Raw genomic sequence first — 10187 nt, 5'->3', positions numbered from 1 at the left:
CTCTCTGCTTTCATTCTTCCTAAAGTTTTGTTCTATCTTTTCAATGAGAGATTTTTCGTATTTACGTTTCTCAGTTCTGAACACCTTAGCTGCTTGGGCACGTTGGGTTTTGTAGGTTTCCCAATCATTTTCTGATTTCGCAGAGTAGTACTGTTTCCATGCATTGAGTCTTTCTTGGAGGACTGATTCGCAGGTACCATTCCACCAGGCAGGCTTTTTGCTTCTCTTGATTTCAGCAACGTCTTTGGCGGCCTCAACAAGGAGACTTTTGGCGTTGTTAAAGTCACAGTCATTTGGTCTAGCCTTCTCCTGGAACTCCTCGACCCTTTGGCGAATTTTATCATTGTCGAAGCGTGTGATCTGTTTGGTTGTCTTCCTTGTGTTTGCGGGAATTGGAATGAATTTGATAAGAGACATATAATGATCTGAAGCCACATTGATGCCTTTCTTCACCTTCACATTCATAATCTCAGGGCTGTTTCTCCTGGAGATTGCAACGTGATCAATTTGGAACTCTCCGAGAGCTTGGACGGGAGAACGCCAAGTCATTTGCTTTCTGGGTAGATGGCGAAAGTGGGTCGACATGACCTGCAGGTTGTGATTTACGCAAATGGACACCAGTCTTTTGCCGTTGGGATTGGTTATTTTGTGAGCAGGGTAATTTCCTATAACTTTCTTGTACTTCTGTTCACGACCTAGTTGGGCATTGAAGTCACCCAAAAGAAGCTTGACATGGTGTTTGGGGATTTTGTTTAATTTTTCATCCAGTAGGTCCCAGAAATTATCAACTTCGTCTGGATCAGACTTGTTCTTATCGTTTGTAGGAGCATGTGCGTTAACTAGGGCGTAGGTTTTGTTCGCGCATTTAATTGTGAGTATAGACAATCTGTCATTCACAGGTTCGAAATTTGCAACCGATTTAAGGATCTTGGTTCTAACAGCAAACGCGGTTCCAAGTATCACAGCTCCATTGAGGATTCCTCTTTGCGCTTTGCTCTTGAAAAATCGGTAGCCTTCGGATTCAAAAATCTCTTCATCTGGGTACCTTGTTTCCTGTAGGGCCATTATGGATATCTGATTTTCGTGAAGAGCTTTGGTGAGGGTTTTCAGCTTGCCAGTTTGTGTAAGTGAATTTATGTTGAAAGTTGCTAGAAAGGTTTGAGATTTTGGCCTGAGTTTTTGACTCTTCGGGGTACACCGAGACGCTCCGACTCGTCTCTTGCATGATGTCGAGTCTCCCCCAGAATCCGAACGAGACTCGTGCGCCGTGGCATTCACGACGGGGGATTTATCCGAAGATTTACCCCCTGGGGTATGTTTCTTGAAATGTTGTGCCATCATGCTTTTTGACTTGACTTTGCTTTGGACGGGTACCCATCCTTTTACAACTAGGGTTGTTAGCCCTAGAGTTCGCCTCAAGATGTTTTCTGGCTTCTGGTCATTTACCAGTCTTCGCCGTAACCCTGGCAAGGGACCAGTTTTTTTTTCACGGTGGTATTTTTATTTCCCTACTACCCTCTGACTCTGCTGGCAGCAGAGCCAGCGAGCTTCCCCAATTCCAATGGGACGCGCCCGATGGAGGTAACCGGTAAGTCCCCACACGGGTATTATTATTATTATTATTATTATTATTATTATTATTATTATTATTATTATTATTATTAAATGTAGCCGTGCTTCGCTACGGTATTCTACATTGTATCAAAGTAAAATACTGTACATGGAATAAGTACGATTATTTTAAAATTGTATATCTCTTAGCGTTATCCGATAAACAGCATGGGGTGGTCCCCATACATTGTTTCCAAAGTAAAGTGTGAATTGCGCAGTTGTGATGATAACGGCAGGCTCACTTGCCTCCTACCATTCACAATTGAGTTGGAAAATTAACATCATATTGGCAGGCCCCATTGTTTAATGCGGAGTCACAATCGATTGGATAGTTTTCGTTACAATCGCAGGCCCCCTTTTCTACTTACCAGACAGGTTACTGCCAGCTTACTGCCAGTCACACCGAGTTGGTGATTTTCCACTAAAATAGCATCCCACTATGCCTAATGCCAGTTACATTTTAGATAGGTACATTTATTCATAATGTCGGGCACCCATGCCCACAGACGAACACAATCGGATAGGTGAGTTTTGACCAAAACTGCACGCTTCCTTGCTTTCTGCAAGTGAAATCGAGAAGGGAATTTTTCTTTACAATGGTGGGCCCGCTTTACTAATGCCACTTACACAGGAGTTGGAAGAGAAATCCATGCCTACTGCCAGTCAAAGTCGATGTGGAGAGTACTGATCACAATAGCAGACACACCCTTTCTTGATCGCGACAAATCGACATCAATATGTATATCGACATACAAAAGTATATCCATGTTTAAAATATTGCAGACCTTCATTTACAGATTAACTGCTGCTAAAGGGTACGTCATATCGACAAACGGATTGTACCGTAAGACGGCGTATTTAGGGGTCTAAACGAGTGGTCTTATTATATTTTCTCGTATCTCATCTATTCGTTGGTCAGACTGAGTTAGAAACGTTGAATAGAGTGAAATTTGGTTAAGATTGCCTCACAGTGAAATTGCGGAGTTGTGATGATAATGGCAGGCTCACTTGCCTCCTACCATTCACAATCGAGTTGGGAAGTTAACATTATAATGGCAGGCCCCAATGCTTAATGCGGAGTCACTTAATGTGGATAACGTAGCATTTGGCTCACATGTGGCTACTGTGTGGGCCAATGATCGTGTAGAATTTGATGATTCTATCTTTCATATAAATGATTCAAAGTATGAATTATGCGTGTAAAATGTGCAACATTTACTTACAATTGAGGAATAGAGACGAATCTAACATATAGGGGATAGAGATACGACAAAATGTCATAGGACCAATGTTGTAGATCACTCGAATTTGAACGGAGCCTATGCAATCCGTTTTATGATAGGGCTTACCGTTTAGCCACGAAATAAGTCGAAACGGAGGTCTGCACCTTCATCAGAATTGCCTTGATATTTCGATATTCTTCGAGGATAAAAAGTGAAAAATTTTAAGGTCTTGAACGTTTCCGTCAGTTACAGGCTAATACGTATAATTTTGGCAAATTTCATTCTAGCTCGTCTGGCAGATTGTGCCGCATTCTTGATTTTGGGGGAGGCGGTAAAAATTAGGACATTTAGGAAACTAAAGCCAAAAAATATGCAGATGGTCATTATTACCCTTTAAACGGATAGCTGTACGAAAATTTCGCCAAGAGAGTCAATTACAGACACACGGTAGATAGATAGATAGATAGATAGATAGATAGATAGATAGATAGATAGATAGATAGATAGATAAGGAATCTGCTCCACGTACAACGCATATGGGCTATATCCCCTGGACTTAGCCTGAAAATCCGATGTTCATGATATGATGCACATGAGAGGAAAGTTTTAGAAATTGATTTCCATTAAGGAAGGTACATTTCAATTAATTTTTGATGAGCATATTTTGCAGGAGTGCAAAATCATGGCTTCGATATCGGATAAACTCCCAGTAAATTTAGGTATTCAGAAATAATATTGGCCCAAAAACCTACCCTAAGACAGGTAGATTCAAAATGTCATGTTTGGTAGAAATATATCCAGTAGATTTCAAGTTGTATGAACTCAGACAAACAAACAAACAAGCAGACAAACAAACAAACAAACAAACAAACAGACAAACCGACAGACACCAAAGCTAAAAAATATGCAGATGGTCATTAATACACCTGAAACGGATAACTGTAGAGAAATTTCGCCATAATAATCAATGTACAGACACATGGTCGTTAGGATTTTAATTATGGACATTATTATTATTACTATTATTATTATTATTATTATTATTATTAATATGATTATTATTATTCTGGTTTCTTGGCTGAGTGGCCGGCGTACTGGCCTTAAGATGAAAGTGCCACACGTCCGATTTCCGACCGGGCCAAGGATTTTAGCTGCGTATGCTTAATTCGTATGACACAAGAACTGGGAATTTTCGTTTGTTTAAATGCACTTCTCTTCATCTAGCCATGTGGCACCACATTACCAATCACCACAGACAAATGCAATCGTGTATACGTACCTCGATACTGGTCTGGAATCCGGAAGGGCATCCGGATGTATAGATGGACCAAATTCACATCAAGCGCCAATCCGAGTAAATAGGACCAAAGCCAGAAAGGATAGCTTATTATTATTATTATTATTATTATTATTATTATTATTATTATTATTATTATTATTATTATTATTATTAGTATTATTAGTATTATTATTATTATTATTATTATTATTATTATTATTATTATTATTATTATTATAACCGAACATCAGACTACGGTACGTGATAGGAGGCCTCACATTTCTCTTCATACTGGGAGCCCGAGTAGGTGTTGTTTGGATCCATGATTCACATTAGAATTACATTATCGTGAAAAAATAATTTACCTGATAATAATTTTATGACGTGCTCTATATTCATTCTCAATAACTCTCCTGTGTTCCAGTCACATTTGTCGTCAGGAAGTGCGTAATCCACTCACGGGAGATAAGAGATTCGATAACACTGCCATAGACCATCCAAAGCGCATTATCCATGAGATAAGGTTCTGTAGCATTGACTTCGTCCCCCTGTTAGGTTTACTCTCTGCGAGACGATGCGCTCTGGACTTTCTACTTAGGTGAGTACGGAAATATATGATACAGTATTAGTCTGTAAGAAGATTCTCCTTATTAGATGTCTACGTATCATCCCATGATTTCAAATTTTGTCCATATTTCAAGTTGTGGAGTTTGGCAATAAATATGTGAGATGTTCAAAACTGGAATTACAAAACTCTGCCTTCTTAGTACAGATCTCCGCTTCTAGTTCCACTTTCTGGAGTAATTATCAGCTTAGTACTGTATTAACTGGCGGCTTCCATGGAAAAAGTTAGATAGAAGTATTAGTAGGAGTGATATATTCTTGCTAATTCCGTGATGTTGAGGTAGCATGCCTTCCTGTAATCAGGAGGTCCACAGTTCGATTCCAGGGTTGTCGAAGTGCTGGAACAGGTTCATTTTACCCCGTGAGAGCACGAAGGTCCGCCTCTGTGGTGTAGTGGTTAGTGTGATTAGCTGCCACCCCCGGAGGCCCAGGTTCGATTCCCGGCTCTGCCACGAAATTGGTAAAGTGGTACGAGGGCTGGAACGGGGTCCACTCAGCCTCGGGAGGTCAAATGAGTAGAGGTGGGTTCGATTACCACCTCAGCCATCCTGGAAGTGGTTTTCCGTGGTTTCCCACTTCTCCTCCAGGCAAATGCCGGGATGGTACCTAACTTAAGGCCACGGCCGCTTCCTTCTCTCTTTCTTGTCTATCCCTTCTAATCTTCCCATCCCCATCCAGGCCCCTGTTCAGCATAGCAGTTGAGGCCGCCTGGGCGAGGTACTGGTCATCCCCCCAGTTGTATACCCCTACCCAGAGTCTGAAGTTCCAGGACCCTGCCCTTGAGGCGGTAGAGGTGTGATCCCTCACTGAGTTCGAGGGAAAAGCCAACCCTGGAGGGTAATCTGATTAAGAAAGAAGAAAGAAAGAGAGCACGAAGGATTTGCCTAATACAGGAGGCGGCGAACCAGGCTGCAAAAATGACGAATATGGCCGAGGGTGGAGCACTGACTGACTCCACACATGCAGGCCAACTAGCTTGCTAGCAGTCGTGTTGGCAGGCCAAGGCCATTCATGTCCTGTATGTGCCACGGTTTCTTTTCTTTGTTTTGAGCTGTTGTTTTGTTTTGATTCGTTTCGTGCTGTGTGGTTTTTGTTTTGTGTTGTGATCTTCAATCTATTTTACTTTCGAAGTGGCCAAACGCAGTGTTTTTTTTTTTTTGAAATTTCATTTTAAATTGCACATCTTAGAGCAAGAGAAGTCTGACAGGCAAGTACTTTAGAATTATGAACAATCAATAATGATTTTCGATTCATGTAATAAAGTCTGCCGTCGTAACAAAATATGTTCCCGCCAAAATGTTCAGGAGGGACATCCCGGTACCAATACGAATTTCGTGGATTAAAGGTAAAAAGTATCTCCGTACAGGTCATGAAGGCCCTTGGAGGAGTGGAATCTAAAGGCTTGCACTATGCGTAACCTCGGCGCCTGGTGAGGTAGAGTGTTTAGTTTTAAGCCCTGACGTCTTTGTCTCCAGGAATCGACCTGGTACTCATTTTTGGTGTACGCTGAGTGAACCTCAGGGCCATGTGCACCTCTAGAAGTAGAAATATCATTTCTTTAAATTTAACTTCCTGACGGGGAATCAAACCCACGCCTTTCGGTTGGACCGAACATACATCGGCCAGGCAGCCCCTTGATTGAAGGTACACAGAGCCTAAATCGATACGGATATTTAGAAGAAAAGCGGATTATAATGCTGCGTACTCGAAGTGTTCTCCTATAGGTTATGACTTCAACTCTAGATGAGTTCTGGATCAGTTCGGTAAGATACAGGCTGAGAGTCTTTCCTCTCCCGTTCAAGGCCCAACTAACTACGCCACAACAACATAGTTTAGAGTACGGAGGGGCTGTGCACAAACATTTCCAAAACTCTGGCACGAAGCAGCAGAAAAATCATTAAATGGCGCCATATCATTCCGAGTGAGAGGTGAAACACAATATGCGATGTGTACTATTCTAGAAATTAAATTTACAGTTTGTCTGTACGTAATGAAAATGATATTTCATTTGGGTAAGAAATATATCTTACGTCAATACCACCCTCATACAGTGTCCTTTAGCTTGCTACACACTGAATTTGGCTAACTAACTAAATAACTAACTAACTAACAAGGTAAAATTGTTACTTATAATGGAATTCGCTGGGATACGGAAGGTGGTGGTTGAGAGCGTAGGATGCCGGATATGTGCGTGGAGTTGTAGTCGGAAGCCTCCTTAAGTCATCTCGAATATGATGAGGTGTTACCTTGCTACCTGTCAGAGCGACATTCTAGCCGCACCCTCTACAACTTGCCATGTGCTTCTCTCTAACCTGTGCTAGTAAGAAAACAAGTACCTCACCACTTGCCAGGTCTTCTGTCTGCTGGTCTTGTGGAACTACACAGAGGTGTCCGCTTTAGCGGCTTTTCCTCCCATATCCTCCTCACTACTCCGTCGTGCAGGCATACACTCATCATGACCGATCCCCTGGAGCCTCTACACAATATGTACTCCTTTCCATATCTTTCGGCTGATAGAACCAGGAATCGAAACTAGGACTTTCAGGACCGCAGTCTAAGTGGTTCTTTTCTTGTTGGCACTAGATTTATTGTTCCGCTAACTCATACGCTATCGCGTTCTTTTGTATAGACAATTTCCTGAGTCAACATCCACTTCGAAATAGAATAAAATTGGTGGAAAAGTGAAAGGCCTCGGAAATGTTGTGAGATGGACAATATACAATAGTGTAAAGAACATTTCAAATGCTTCAAACACTGAAGATAAGAAGCACTAACGTTCACTAAAATCAAACAAATGTTTTCCTTACAGATGTCCACCGTGACGATATAAAGTCAAGTTGTAAGCTTCAGCAAGAGGAATGATCCTCTGGCTTTTAATTACTGTGTTGATGGGGTGAAAATAACTCATGGAGATCACAATAAGTACGAAGATGTTAATATCTGCATTGGGGTAATCACATAAACGGGATTGTCTCTTCATATGATTAGGAGATTTAAGGATGTAAACGAGAGGGCGTATAAGTCATTGGGAAGACCCCAATTTGAGTATGGTTCCAGTATGACAGGACTCTCACCAGGATAGCTTGATTCGAGAACTGGAAAAGACTGAGAGGAAAGCAGCGCGATTTTTTCTAGGTGATTTCCGACAAAAGAGTTACGGAATGTAATAACTCGACTGAGTGAAATGTTCCTAGCTGAAAATAGAGAGATAGCTTGAATGACATAAGTAGATGAACATGCTTGAGTGGGGCTTTTAAAAGAGGGAAGGTCGTAATATGTTAAAGTTCAACTCAAAACATCCTTTAAATGCTAAGTAATATAAAATTTGCCATTACCTAAGTATGTTAACATTTCAAGAGAATGCTGCCAACTTTAACGACTCAACCAGTGACTAGAATTTCATACTCTTGAGGTTTCTTTCTTATGTGTCCGTCACGGTGGACATCTGTAAGGATAACATTTGTTTGATTTGAGTGAACGTTAGTGCTTCTTATTTTCAGTTTAAAGCGCCGGTGATTCTGACAGTGTTGATGATGTACGTCCTTAATTCATCCTCTACGTCCTGAGTAGTCTTAGATATACTTTTAGTGATGTGTATGACTCTCATGTAAGTATGTGGAAAATTTCAGTATGTATGATGGAATTTGGTAAACGTCATGTCAACCATATGCCCCGTTTAATGTACTCAAACAAAATTCAGAGTTTGAAAGTATTCCAATGGATGTTTCGAGAGATACTCGGTTGGCAGTCAGTCTATTTTGTACTTTTCCTTTCACTCTACTATTTATTGATATTTGATATCATCTAATCAGTTTTGTTAAACTACCGGTACCTGAATATGAAACAATGGAGTAATGTGACTCTGCCCCCTTTACATCAAGGGATATGCAAATTATATGGCTTGTTGGATATCATACTATCCCTTTTCCGTTTTCATTCTGTCGCACACAGCCTAGTACACAATATTTTATTCCCCCATTTTAATGGATGTGAGAAAACCGCATTAACCAATCCCTTAAACAGAGATCTTTCAAACTTTTAGACTGTGCACTCGCATTAAGAATTTCGGTACCGCGGCCTTCTAAGTAGTTATTTTATCCAAAATGGCCAGCGAACAACGGTAAATAATTTTCGACCAAACACAGGTAAGCAGCGGGCTACGTGTTGTAAACTCCTTCCTTATAACTTGCTTGTGATTCTTTTTATTCTTCAATGTGTACCATATTAAGACTGGTAAGGATTCACAAACTGAGCACATATTAATATAGAAAATAAGTTTCATATGAGGTAATAGAATTTAACGACTTTCTTAGTTCTAATTAATAGTGCATGTACCGAGCTCGATAGTTGCAGTCACTTAAGTGCGGCCAGTATCCGGTATTCGGGAAATAGTGGGTTCGAACCTTACTGTCGGCAGCCCTGAAGATGGTTTTCGTGGTTTCCCATTTTCACACCATGAAAATGCTGGGGCTGTACCTTAATGAACGCCACGGCCACTTCCTTCCCACTCCTAGGCCCTTCCTGTCCCATCGTCGCCATAAGACCTATCTGTGTTGGTGCGACGTAAAGGAACTTGTAAAAAGAATAGTGCATGCTTGCATACACTTCAAGGCAAAGATCGTAGTTTATTCATTAACAGCTGCAAAACATTTCTTTGGCATAACCAAATACATATTAAAATACGCATTGCAATTAGAAATTAAGTTTATTTTTGCATGTCACTGCATGACAGATTTTTGAGCCATGTGTTTAGATATATTCTGTACTAGCAAATGTACCCGTGCTTCGCTACGGTATTCTACATTGTATACGGATATCGACGTAAATACTGTGCGTGCAGCAAATGAGATTGTTTTAAAATTGCATGTCTCTTAGCCTTATCCGAGAAATAGCATGGGGAGGTCCCCATACGTTGTTTCCAATGTAAAGTGAGGGTTGCGGAGTTGTGATGACAACGCCAGGCTCACTTGCCTACTGCCATTCACAATCGAGTTGGCAAGTTTACATTATAATTGCAGGCCCCAGTGCCTACTGCGCGGTCACAATCGATTTGGGGAGTTTTAGCTACAATGGCAGACCCATTTCCTACTTTCAGACAGGTTACAGTTGAGGAGTTTTTATTATAATACCAGGCAACTTCCCTACCACCAGTCAAAATGACAGTCCCTTTTTACTGCTGCTAGCCAGCTTACTGCCAGTCACACAGAATTAGTGAGTTTCCATGAAAATAGCAGGCCACTATGCCTAATGCTAGTCAAATTTTAGATTGGAACATTTGTTTATAATGGCGGGCACCCTGGCCTAGAGCCAAACACAATAGAGTAGGGGACATTCGAACAAAACTGCATGATCCCTTGCCTTCTGCATGACAAATCGAAAAGTGAATTATTCATGAAAATGGTAGGCCCTCCTTACTAATGCCAGTTACACAGGAGTTGGAGAAGGACCCC

General features: G+C 41.1%; 1 protein-coding gene across 1 annotated transcript in view; it reads left to right on the top strand.

Moving 5' to 3' along the window:
* The first annotated feature begins 4588 nt into the window (after positions 1-4588).
* LOC136857607 (leucine-rich repeat transmembrane neuronal protein 3) overlaps positions 4589-10187 on the top strand; it is a 112414-nt gene continuing 106815 nt past the window's right edge. The window contains exon 1 of the mRNA XM_067136433.2: positions 4589-4711. The gene's annotated coding sequence lies outside the window, so the exon portion shown is untranslated. The remainder of the gene's footprint in view (positions 4712-10187) is intronic.

This window comes from Anabrus simplex, chromosome 1 (assembly GCF_040414725.1).
Source record: "Anabrus simplex isolate iqAnaSimp1 chromosome 1, ASM4041472v1, whole genome shotgun sequence".
Lineage (NCBI taxonomy): Eukaryota > Metazoa > Arthropoda > Insecta > Orthoptera > Tettigoniidae > Anabrus > Anabrus simplex.
This window is presented reverse-complemented; position numbering and strand designations above follow the sequence as displayed.